At 42.6% G+C, this 11,563-nt stretch overlaps 1 long non-coding RNA gene across 1 annotated transcript; it reads left to right on the top strand.

Moving 5' to 3' along the window:
* Window positions 1–7,414: 7,414 nt before the first annotated feature.
* LOC311233260 lies at window positions 7,415–10,242 on the top strand. Its single transcript, XR_014620018.1, has 3 exons — window positions 7,415–7,654; window positions 7,952–8,164; window positions 8,961–10,242. It is a non-coding gene; the product is annotated as an uncharacterized lncRNA (long non-coding RNA).
* Window positions 10,243–11,563: the final 1,321 nt, after the last annotated feature.

Below are 11,563 nucleotides of genomic sequence, written 5' to 3'. Positions count from 1 at the left end.
AGATGGCTCACCTCTCTGCTGCTGCTGCTGCTGCTGTGAGAGAGAGAGAGAGAGAGAGAGCGATAGAGAGAGAGAAAGACAGAGAGCGATAGAGTGAGAGAGAGATAGTCCGTTAAGTCAGGACATATAACAACATCCCATAATTCTGACTGAATTCGGTCGTTAAAGAATCGTAAAGAGTAGGGGGTTCCCCGACGTTCCTGGGCAAATTCCCAATCAGGTCTCCGACATCAAGGCCTCCTAATCATCCCTTCCCCTTAATTGGCCGATATCATTCCCTGTCTCCTGAGCCGTTCAGCCATTGTGTAGTGTGATGTGTGCCGGGTGCCAGTGTATGGTAGTCATTGTGTAGTGTGATGTGTGCCAGTGTATGGTAGTCATTGTGTAGTGTGATGTGTGCCGGGTGCCAGTGTATGGTAGTCAGTGTAGTGTGATGTGTGCCGGGTGCCAGTGTATGGTAGTCATTGTGTAGTGTGATGTGTGCCGGGTGCCAGTGTATGGTAGTCATTGTGTAGTGTGATGTGTGCCGGGTGCCAGTGTATGGTAGTCATTGTGTAGTGTGATGTGTGCCGGGTGCCAGTGTATGGTAGTCATTGTGTAGTGTGATGTGTGCCGGGTGCCAGTGTATGGTAGTCATTGTGTAGTGTGATGTGTGCCGGGTGCCAGTGTATGGCAGCCATTGAGCCTGCGTAGCCCAAGGTTGGGTGCTACCAGTGGTGGTGAAGGAGGCAATTTCCCTAACCCTATGTTGTAAAGTGCTTTGAGTGTGAGAAAAGAGCTATATAAATGTAATGAATTATAATTAGATCTTATATTAAAGGGATAGGTCTGATTTTTGGAAACCTAGCCCTATGTCTTACCAATGAAGATTAGGGCTGGGCGATGTGGCCCAAGTTTCATATCACCATATTTTTCAGTTTTGATGGTATAACAGTATTTGGCTGCATTTAGTTTTCCAGTACACATTTGGCTGTGATATGACATATTGTTTATGTTGTTATTGTAATACACTTGTCCTGGCGCTATTTAATTCAAAATGGTCTATTTGTTGTCCATCAGCAATATAAAACTGTTATACATATAACTGTGTAGAGTCAATGCAGACCTGAGTAGCAGACTGTGCAGCAGAATTCCTTCCGGCTGACCCCTTGACCTTGACAGGGGCTCTCACCATAGGACCTGTTAATATTATAGGAATCATATCATATTGTAGCATATATCATATCATATTACATCATAGATCATACATAATATCATATATCATATCATTACATCATAGATCATACATAATATCATATATCATATCATTACATCATAGATCATACATAATATCATATTGTAGCATATATCATACTACATCATATCACATAGTATATATCGTAGCATATAACATCACAATAGGGCTGCAACGATGAGTCAACGTCGTCGATGTCGACCGTGACATTTCATCTATTTGCATATTCATGACCGACGCATCGTAGTTACTTATATGCCGTCTTCAAAGTTCAAAGTCATAACATGCACAACATGGCATCTAACGAGTAAATATAAATAACTTAAACCAGTTCAAGTTCAAGTTCAAGTTCTTTAATAGTTGTCATACAGAAGTACAGAATACTTTCATACAAAATGCTTCTTACTGTTACGCTCCAGAGACTGTGCTAGACAAGATAGTATCAAATAACATAATAACATAATATAGCATGAATTTAGAAGAAGAAAAATGAGGTCACAGTGTTCGGTATAGACATATGTACAATGTTCTGAGTTACCATATAATATACAATACACAATACTATGCAGTGTACTAATGTACAGTACTATCTAGTGCAAAGCAGAAATGGGATGAGGTACAATTTTAGGTACAATTTACAGTAAGGTGTACGAGTTGTAGTGCAATCCTTCATCCATAAATATAAAGTGTGGGGAGTGGGTGCTACAGTGTGTTTGTTTAAAGTGGGTGTGTGCTATAAAGTGTGTGGAGTGGGTGCTACAGTGTGTTTGTTTAAAGTGAGTGTGTGCGTGTGGATGTGTGTGCTATGTGCGTTTGGTGGTTGTTGTTGTGTAGTGTTCATTCATTGTTCGTTTAGCAGCCTGATGGCCTGGGGATAGAAGCTTCTTCTGAGTCTTTCTGTGCTCGCCTTGAGACTCCGGTATCGGATTCTGCTAGGATTCCAGTGTTTCACTTGCATTGGACTTGAGTTTACATCTTGACGTCCACTCCAGCTGCAAGGGTGAGAATGGGAGGGGCTGAGTCTGAGCCCCCCCCCCCCACCCCCTTTCTGTACATTCAATGATTTGAAGTAGCCAAACTTTACACTATAAAAACTAACTGGATAGTTGATAATAAATATTTCACTTCATTAGCAGAAATATTCTAAAATCATTAAGTCTGCTATAAACTATTCTCCCTGTGTGTGTAAATGTACTATAGGCTACTCTTTTTGATTAGGCTAATTAGCTTTAACAATGTTATTATGGGTTCTCTCTCCACTTTGTATTCACCATGCTGTCTCTCCAGATGGGGGGTCCAGTCTTCCTCCTCCCCTGAAGACTCAGGTACAGGAAGCATCACCCTGTGGGACTTAGCCATGAAGGCTGGAGGTTTAGACTCGAATCCTGAGATAGAAAGACAGACAGAGGGACTGAGGGCTGCAGGAGAGACAGACAGAAGCCTAAAGTCACATTTAAAGGTCAAAGTGTTGCCGATACTTTGCCAAAGGTGTGTCGTGTGGAGGAGCAGGGAAGTGCACAGGACTTTAGAGGGGCAGGTGCTCAGAGGCTGAAAAGGGCACTGCACCTGTGTGTGTTTCAACCGAGCGCGCGAAGCGCCCAATAATGTAATTTGATCAAAGCAGAGTATACACAGACAGTGGCGATAGCGAGCATTTGACTTGTTGCGTGGTGGCGATGTCTCGCAGATAATACAACTACAAGTATAATTATATAAAAAAATATATATAATTTTTTTTTTTTTTTATCAAAAACGATCGATATCGGCCGATATGGCTCAAGACGATCGGTGATCGGTATCCGTGTCAAAAAACGTGATCGGGGCATCCCTAATTACAACTACTGTTACTAACATTACTAATGCAACTGCTACTAAGTCTTTTACTGCTACTATTACAACAACTACTAGCTACCATCACTACTGCTCCTAATAATACTGTTACTACCACAAATATTACCTACTACTATTAATTTCAGCGTCATGCCCACCCGGAATAACAGACTGAAGTTTATTTCAAACAACAATCTCCCCCCCCCCCCACCACTAAGGGATAGTGCAATTATCTTTTATACCCCCCTGTTTATGTTTATGTTATGTCTATTATGCCTTACTCTTGTTTTTATATTTAATACTGTGTTTAGGACTGTGTTTTTATGATCTAGGACCAGGGATGCGTTCTTCATGGGACGGGGTTGCACTCCGTGCACCCAAAGATTTGAGCAGAAGCGCGTGCACACAGGAATGCGCTGCACTCACTCGCCATAAGTACCCACCTGGGCTACTTTGCATATCAATAGCACCGGTCGTCAGGTGTGTTAAATACGTTCTCAGATACAATCGCACAAAACTTGTGAATGAAATGTGTTACATTCCATTCGTAGAGGCAATTAGGCATTGTCTTTAGTCTGTGCTTAAGCGAGGGAACATTTAAAATATATATTATTATTTTTTTTAACCAGGAAGTCCCATTGAGATACAAGATCTCCTTTGCAAGGGAGACCTGGCCAAGATAACAGCAATAACATTTGCAATACATCACACAAGAACATAATAAATGTGCATGTATACAATATACAATACATCACATGTAAACACAAAAACACAAAGCAGAATAGTCTACATGATAGTAAAAGTGTATAATACAGGGTAATAGTCATTTTGCAGTTGAGACCCGACTACAGAAAGCAGCAACATTCTTCTTGTAGGAAGTTATGTAATACAGATTTTAATTCACCAAGAGAGACCGTGGTGTCTAAGGCCCTGTCCACACGAGAGTTTGGATTTAATATGACCGAAGTTTGAAAAAATAAAACTCCGTCCACACGGTGAACACAGGTGGACAACCGTGTATAACTGCGTACTCACGGGCAGAGCTGGAACCCAGCAACCGATACATTTAGTACAATGTAATACAATGCCAAAGCAGTAGGCGGCGATGTTGTTCAGACATGAAGGCCATTTCAACCAATCAGAAAAGACTGAACGCTCACTAAACTTCCTGTTGGGTCGCGATCTGCCATTAATTAACTGAAGAAGAAGAAGTAACGTTACCGATATGAAATGGATGTAAACGTTATTTAACAGATTGCAGAATGGGTACAATACAATACGGCTCAATACAAACAATTGTTAAGGGGATGCAGTCTGGACTGGGTTCCTTATAAGTTATAACAATAACTTGACAACACATGAGTTTAGTTTAGCTGCAGCTACATGTTTACTCTGAGCGTCAACAGACATCAGTCGATCACAACACTCTTCAACACAGACGATACGTTTTGAACAAAAGTTTGTTACAATCATTTTCATATAACGCTACTTGGGACAGCTCTGCTGTAAACACTGGTGTAGTTGGCTCTGCTCTAATCTCTCTACCCCGCGGTCTGCCGTGAACATGGGGAATAATTGCGACAGCTCTGCTGTAAACACTGGGAATAACCTCGGTTGCTATGCCCACACGCAACTGCAAAACCGCACAACTCCACCCTGGCCACCGGTTTCAAAAGACCGCGGTTGCAGTGTAGCAAATCCCCGGTTGTGTGTGGCCGAACAGTGCAACTGCGCACATACAATCACGGTTACATTAAACCCAGCGTTCGTGTGGACGGGGCCTAAGTGGATAATGGTCCTGTAGCCCATTCCATGCCCAAGGTGCGAAGCTTGAGGAAGCTGTTCCTAGCTAACCCTGCTCAAGACAGAGAAAACATCTGAGCTGAGTAAGGAAAGGGTGGGGGGGAGCGGGGCTCGGGGGGGGGATCTCTCCCTCTCTACTGGTTCAATTAATGTAGAAAAACGTTGCACTATAAAAACGAACTGGATAGTTGATGATAATAAACATTTAACTTCATTAGCTGAAGTATTCTAAAATAATTTAAGCCATTCTCCTTTTCTGTGTGTGTGTGCACGCGTCTCATATCTGGTCTGACATCAGAGGAGTTTGATAGTATTGCCAGATAATGTTGATATTTAAAAACACAAAAAGAATTATAATACAAAATAAATATACATGATCATGAAACATAAAAAAAATTGTTGTAGGAACAGTTTGGGAGAGGGAGGTAAGGGGTTTTAGATTGTGTGTTGTGAAGTTTACTTCAGAGAGGGAGAGTAAAGTACAGAAAAAAAGGTACCGTTGGGTACCGTACCGGTATCGATTCCCAGGTAAAAAGAAACATTTTCAGACTCGGTGTCTCGAACAGACCCACCGCGTAGGCCAGATGCAAGCCGCATTTTACAATAAACCTCTGTGGGGCTGCTTAAAAAAAAATTATAATCGCAAATGTAATCGCAATATCTGTCAGAAAAATCGCAATTAGATTATTTCCCAAAATCGTGCAGCCCTAATTAGCGTATCAGAGTTGATATGAGGAACGCACCTCTGTCTAGGACTGTGTGACGGCTAGCACCTAGGGCTGCATTTAAAATGTTGTTGTAACACTGTAACAATGACAATAAAGATCATTCATTCTATAATAATATTGTTACTATAACAACTATTAATACCTAGGGATCTCAGAAACAGGTGGTTCTCCTTCACTTGATGGTAGCGTTGCTTCTCCGCTGTACAGAGGCCGGTCCACTCTGTCACGGTGAAGTACCGCCTGATATCTTCAACGTCCTTCTACAAGGAGAGAGAGAGAGAGAGAGAGAGAGAGAGAGGGAGAGAGAGAGAGAGAGGGAGAGAGAGAGAGAGAGAGAGAGAGAGAGAGAGAGAGAGAGAGAGGGAGAGGGGAGAGGGGAGAGAGGGAGAGGGGAGAGGGGAGAGAGAGAGAGAGGGAGAGGGGAGGGAGAGAGAGAGAGGAGAGAGAGAGAGAGAGAGAGAGAGAGGGAGAGGGAGAGAGAGAGGGAGAAGGCATGTAAGTGACAGAAAGAGGGAATGCGTGTGTTTGTGAGACAGAGAAAGTGTGTGTGTGTGTGTGTGAGTGAGGTTTGATTGATTGAAAAGTGAAAACTTTATTAACATATTGTAGAATGGGTACAATACAGTACGGCTCAACACACACAATTGTTAAGGGGATGCAGACCAGAGAAAGACTTTCGTCTTGTTTACATCAGGGTCCCCCATTTTCAATTCATAATGACATACGAAACAGATATATCATGACATTTATGACAAACATGACATACAGGTATACAGTACTGTTACATTTGTGACATACAAGATATGCAAAATACAGTACTGTTAAACAGAGATCCTAACAGAAAATATATACATACGAGGCGGAGGAAACTGTACATTGGGAGGGGGTGGGTGGTAAGGCTGAGCCCGAACGTTCGAACGTTCGTTCGTTACGTTGACATTCGGACTTTAATTAATAGGTTCGAACGTTCGGTGAAAAAAAAAAAAGCAGGCGCGCGACGTTGAGGCGATGTGAAGCGGCGCGTCCCCCGAGTGCGCTCGGCTCAACCAGTGTGGTCTCTGCCGGGCTGTAGCTGGATACTATTGTCTCAACCAATGCAATAGAACCATTTTGATTGACAGGCGATTCTGCCAATTACGTCACACCGCTTGCACCCGCCTCTGCTGTTACCACCAATCGGCAAGCGTTTAGTTATTTTTTTTTTTACTTCCGGCAATACATTTATCTGCTTGCGAGACCGAGAAGCACAACAGAGTGAACAGACTCCAGTCCGTAGCTCCCCGCTGAGGAAGGATCATTAATGTATACCAGCCTTTTTCGGCCACGGAGCGCAAGCTTCATGGCGGGAGGTGGTTGCGTTGTAAACAACTCTGGCCGAGGGCGGACGGGTGGCAGGCGTGTTGGGAGCCCGGCGGCACCCCGCCGGTGTCTCTCTGTCGTCCCCCGTTCCGAGGTAGACGGTGGAAGGAGCCGAGGCGCGCGTCTCTCTCCTTCCCGTCGACCAAGAGTGAATACCTGTTATTGAACGTGTAACACTAACTATATAACGTACTTAATGCCACAAAACGAATGCATTTGTTTATCTAGCCCCTTACGTGACTGCGGTGTGCAAGGGCTATTGTTTATCATAAGTAGGAACTTTATGCAGTACTCAGTAGCTTGTTTATTTTCTTCTGAGTGCTTTGTTTAATTACATGAACAGCCACCACTGTAAACAACATGTTTTTTCACCAATAGGTTGTTTGCAGGTGACGTCATTCGCTCTAGTGGAATGTTGTTGGGGGGCAGGAAGTGATTGCACATAACGAAGATACTCATAGTCAGTGAGACTCTCTGATTAAAATGCCAAAGTTTTGCGCGGTTTACGGCTGTACCAACCGATCGAATCGGGAAAAAAACAAGGGGTACTTTCGAGTCCCGAAAGTGGTTATACATAAAGGGGAGAAGTTTAAAAAAGTCACAGAAAAACGGCGGCAGGCGTGGATCAGAAATCTCCGGTTGAGGTCTGGAGGAGCCGAATCAGACAACGCGCGTATATGCAGTGACCACTTTGTGAAAGGTAAGGCAGTAATTTAGCTACTTACATAGCTGGATAAAACTGACAAAAATACAGACCAGGAGGCAATATTGCTGGAAACATATAGCTAACGTTACATCTGTGATATCACCCTGTGTGTTTGTGTTTCGCAGCTAGATAGCTGACGCTATCTTCCGGTGTCTTTGTTTTTAAGCAATGCTAACATTAGCTAGCTATCACGGCCAGTGGTTTTCAACGATCTCTTAGAACCGAAACTACTGTTATCCCTCTTTGCTGTCATTGTTGGGTGTTTATCACTTTGCTATTTATTTTATTCAGGCTGCCCGAGTGCTGCCAACGATGTAGACTCTCCAGACTGGGCTCCTACAGTTAACCTTGGTTACCAGCAAGGTAAACCAATGACCGAGGCATCATGTCAACGTGAGGAAAGGTTGAGGTCCAGAAAAGCAGATGAGACCTGCACCGATGCAGCAGAGGCATTGCTGGACCTCGGTGAGGGCTCACAGAGCCCAGCATCGGAATACCACAAAGGTAAATTAAATATAATGCATGGAGGAGCTTTCATGTAGCCAATGTTACATTAAGTATTTTGACAACTATGTATGTCACTTGTTTACATCATATGTGTGGGAGAGAGACAGACAGAAGGGGGAGAGTGTGGGAGAGAGACAGACAGAGAGAGAGAGTGTGTGTGGGAGAGAGACAGACAGAAGGGGCAGAGTGTGGGAGAGAGACAGACAGACAGTGTGTGTGGGAGAGAGACGGACAGAGAGAGTGTGTGTGGGAGAGAGACAGACAGAGAGAGTGTGTGTGGGAGAGAGACAGACAGAGACAGTGTGTGTGGGAGAGAGAGAGACAGAGTGTGTGTGAGAGAGACAGACAGAAAGGGGGAGAGACAGAGTGTGTGACAGACAGAGAGAGACAGAGTGTGTGTGGGAGAGAGACAGACAGAGAGAGTGTGTGTGGGAGAGAGACAAACAGACAGAGAGACAGTGTGTGTGGGAGAGAGAGAGACAGAGTGTGTGTGAGAGAGACAGACAGAAAGGGGGAGAGACAGAGTGTGTGACAGACAGAGAGAGACAGAGTGTGTGTGGGAGAGACAGACAGAAAGGGGGAGAGACAGAGTGTGTGACAGACAGAGAGAGACAGAGTGTGTGTGGGAGAGAGACAGACAAGAGTAAATTAAATGTATTTTGACAACTATGTATGTCACTTGTTTACATCATAATTTAACAAATAATTACCACCACCTTTATACAATTTGTAAATTATATAACTAAACTATCTTTTCCCCTCTTATCCCCTTTGCCAAATATATTCTATGTAGATGCAGGCTGCCAGACAGACCTGACTATGGAGGATCTTGAGAAGATGGAGGATGTTCTGAATCACTCCGTAGTGGAGCTGAGTGACCTCAGGAAAAAAGTACTGGACAGGGAATTTAGTCCAGATGCTTTTCAGAACAACGAAGAGAAGACTAAATTTTACACAGGATTGCCCAATTTCTTAGTTTTGATGCAAGTGTTTCAGCTATGTGAGCCACACATCAACTATAGCTCTTTGTCGGCGCTCTCCAAATTTAAACAGTTCATGTTGGTCTTAATTCGGTTGAGACTAAACCTTCCACTCCAAGATTTGGCCTTCAGGTTCAATGTTTCCTGTTCCACTGTTTCTCGAATTTGGCACAAGATAATTGGCATACTTCATGAAAGATTAGAGTTTATAATAGAGTGGCCAGAGCGAGAGGTGCTGCAAGCTACAATGCCAATGTCATTCAGGCAAGCATTTGGGTGTAAGGTTGCCGTAATAGTGGACTGTTTTGAAGTTTTCCTTGAAAGGCCATCTAATTTGCTGGCAAGAGCACAAACTTGGTCCAATTATAAACACCATAACACAGTTAAATTTCTCATTGGCATTGCTCCTCAAGGATATGTCACATACATCTCTCGTGCTTGGGGAGGGAGAGTGAGTGACAAGCAGATAACTGAAGAGAGTAGCCTTCTAAATAATTTGTTACCCGGAGACATTGTTCTGGCAGACCGTGGGTTTACTATAGGGGATAGTGTGGGATTTTACTGTGCTTCATTGAAGATGCCTGCTTTCACAAAAGGGAAGAGCCAGCTATCTGCATATGAAGTTGAGCAAACAAGAAAACTCGCTAATGTGCGTATTCACGTGGAAAGGGTCATAGGATTAGTGAGAAGAAAGTACCAAATTCTGCAGAGTACCCTCCCCGTTGAACACATGGCTGTAAAAACAGGCGAGTCACTGGCGCTGATTGATAAGATTGGAGTCATTTGCTGTGCATTATCCAATCTTTCGGACTCTGTTGTCCCACTGGAGTAAGCAATATTCTATTCATCTAAAGGTCAAATAGGAAAATAAGATGCATGCCCTGCATAGTTTTGCATTGAATGATTTGAGGTAGATTTGATTATAAATAATGGGTCGATGTTTTCTCAGACCTCCACTAACGGGTGCATAGTTCTAGCCCGGACTACAAATAGTTTAATGATAATATTGAATAATAATATTTCAAATATATGTATATGTCTCCCTCTACCTGTCTGTCATTATTATTTTATTGAAATAAAAATGTATTAATTTCATTCAATTAATCTTTGTCATTTTTAAATCAGTTCTAATTAGATTTGAATGGTTGTTTGTAGTTAAACTATGTTTGAATCCGTTATTAAATTATCTTTGTCTTGAGACAATCATATTCATTGTCTATGTAGTCACAATGAAAATACTGGGTGCTTGTAGTAGGATGTAGCTTACACCTGGAAAAATTTTTCCAACTTGGTCGCTTTCTTTCTTCACAACATGTGACCATTTCATGTAGTAGTTTTCAGAGGAAACGGCCTAGGGGAAACCGAGGCACAACATGGAAATGTAACCCCTCTTCCCAGCTCCCAAGAACCACCAGCAACAAGTGATGTGAAGCCCTTTAGAAGGTTTATTTTGATCAGGGTGGTTAACAACAAAAATATAACAACCTAGGAATAACTACACAAACAAAAGAAACAATTAATTAACCTAAACTACCTATATATTTCAGATATGAATTTGTTTTATTTGTGCCTATATAACTAAAGCTATAAGATTTTGACCTGTTGTGATATTCATGTTCTATAAACTACCATTTATTTACAATTTATTACAGGAATATGCACAGATTAAAGAAACATTTCAAACATGATTTGGTTCACTTTGTGAAGTGCTGTCCCAACACTTCAGGAAGAACACAGTGTCTGAAGAACTCTTGAACTTTGGGAATGACATTGACCCAGAGTTCCGCATCAGGCAAAATCCTCTCTACAAAGATGTCATTTGTGTTCCACACTACAAAGTCACAATAGTCAGCACCCACAATGTGGAGCTGAGCCTGTACTTGGTAGTAGTACGCGTGCTTCCTGTCCAGTTTCACATCGTCCCCATCGAAGATGAGACAGAAGCCCTGGTCTCCAGCACACAGGCGTAGATTGGCCTCCTCCTGTTTGCTGTGTGGGCACTAAAAGTTCACAATGAAAATAGTCACTTCTTCTGCATAGTATCTCCTTTTCAAATGTTCAGCTTCAAGATCTGTTAATTTCTCTCATGCACCACATGATGTTTCTATGTCTTTACAACATGTAGGAACATAAACTGTGCATTGAATTACAAAGTACTAGGTTACTCTTCTCACAAATCCCAGTTCCATTAGTCACAATGCCAATACACCTGCTCTACTGTGTTATTGAGGACGTCAAAACATGAATGGTAAATGCATATCCAAATCCATACTGAAGAAATAGCTGGTACCTTTATCTCACAAACCCCAGTTCCATGACAGGCGCATGTGACAATTCCATCTGGTGAGGCTCCCATGTATGGCCACTTCTGATTCAGCCAAAGTCCACTGTCCATGCAGGAGAAACCCTCATGGTC

The sequence above is a fragment of the Notolepis coatsorum genome (genome assembly GCF_963971535.1).
Source record: "Notolepis coatsorum genome assembly, chromosome: 8".
NCBI classification, from domain to species: domain Eukaryota; kingdom Metazoa; phylum Chordata; class Actinopteri; order Aulopiformes; family Paralepididae; genus Notolepis; species Notolepis coatsorum.
Note: the sequence above shows the minus strand (reverse complement) of the source record. Positions and strands in the feature narration are given on the sequence as shown.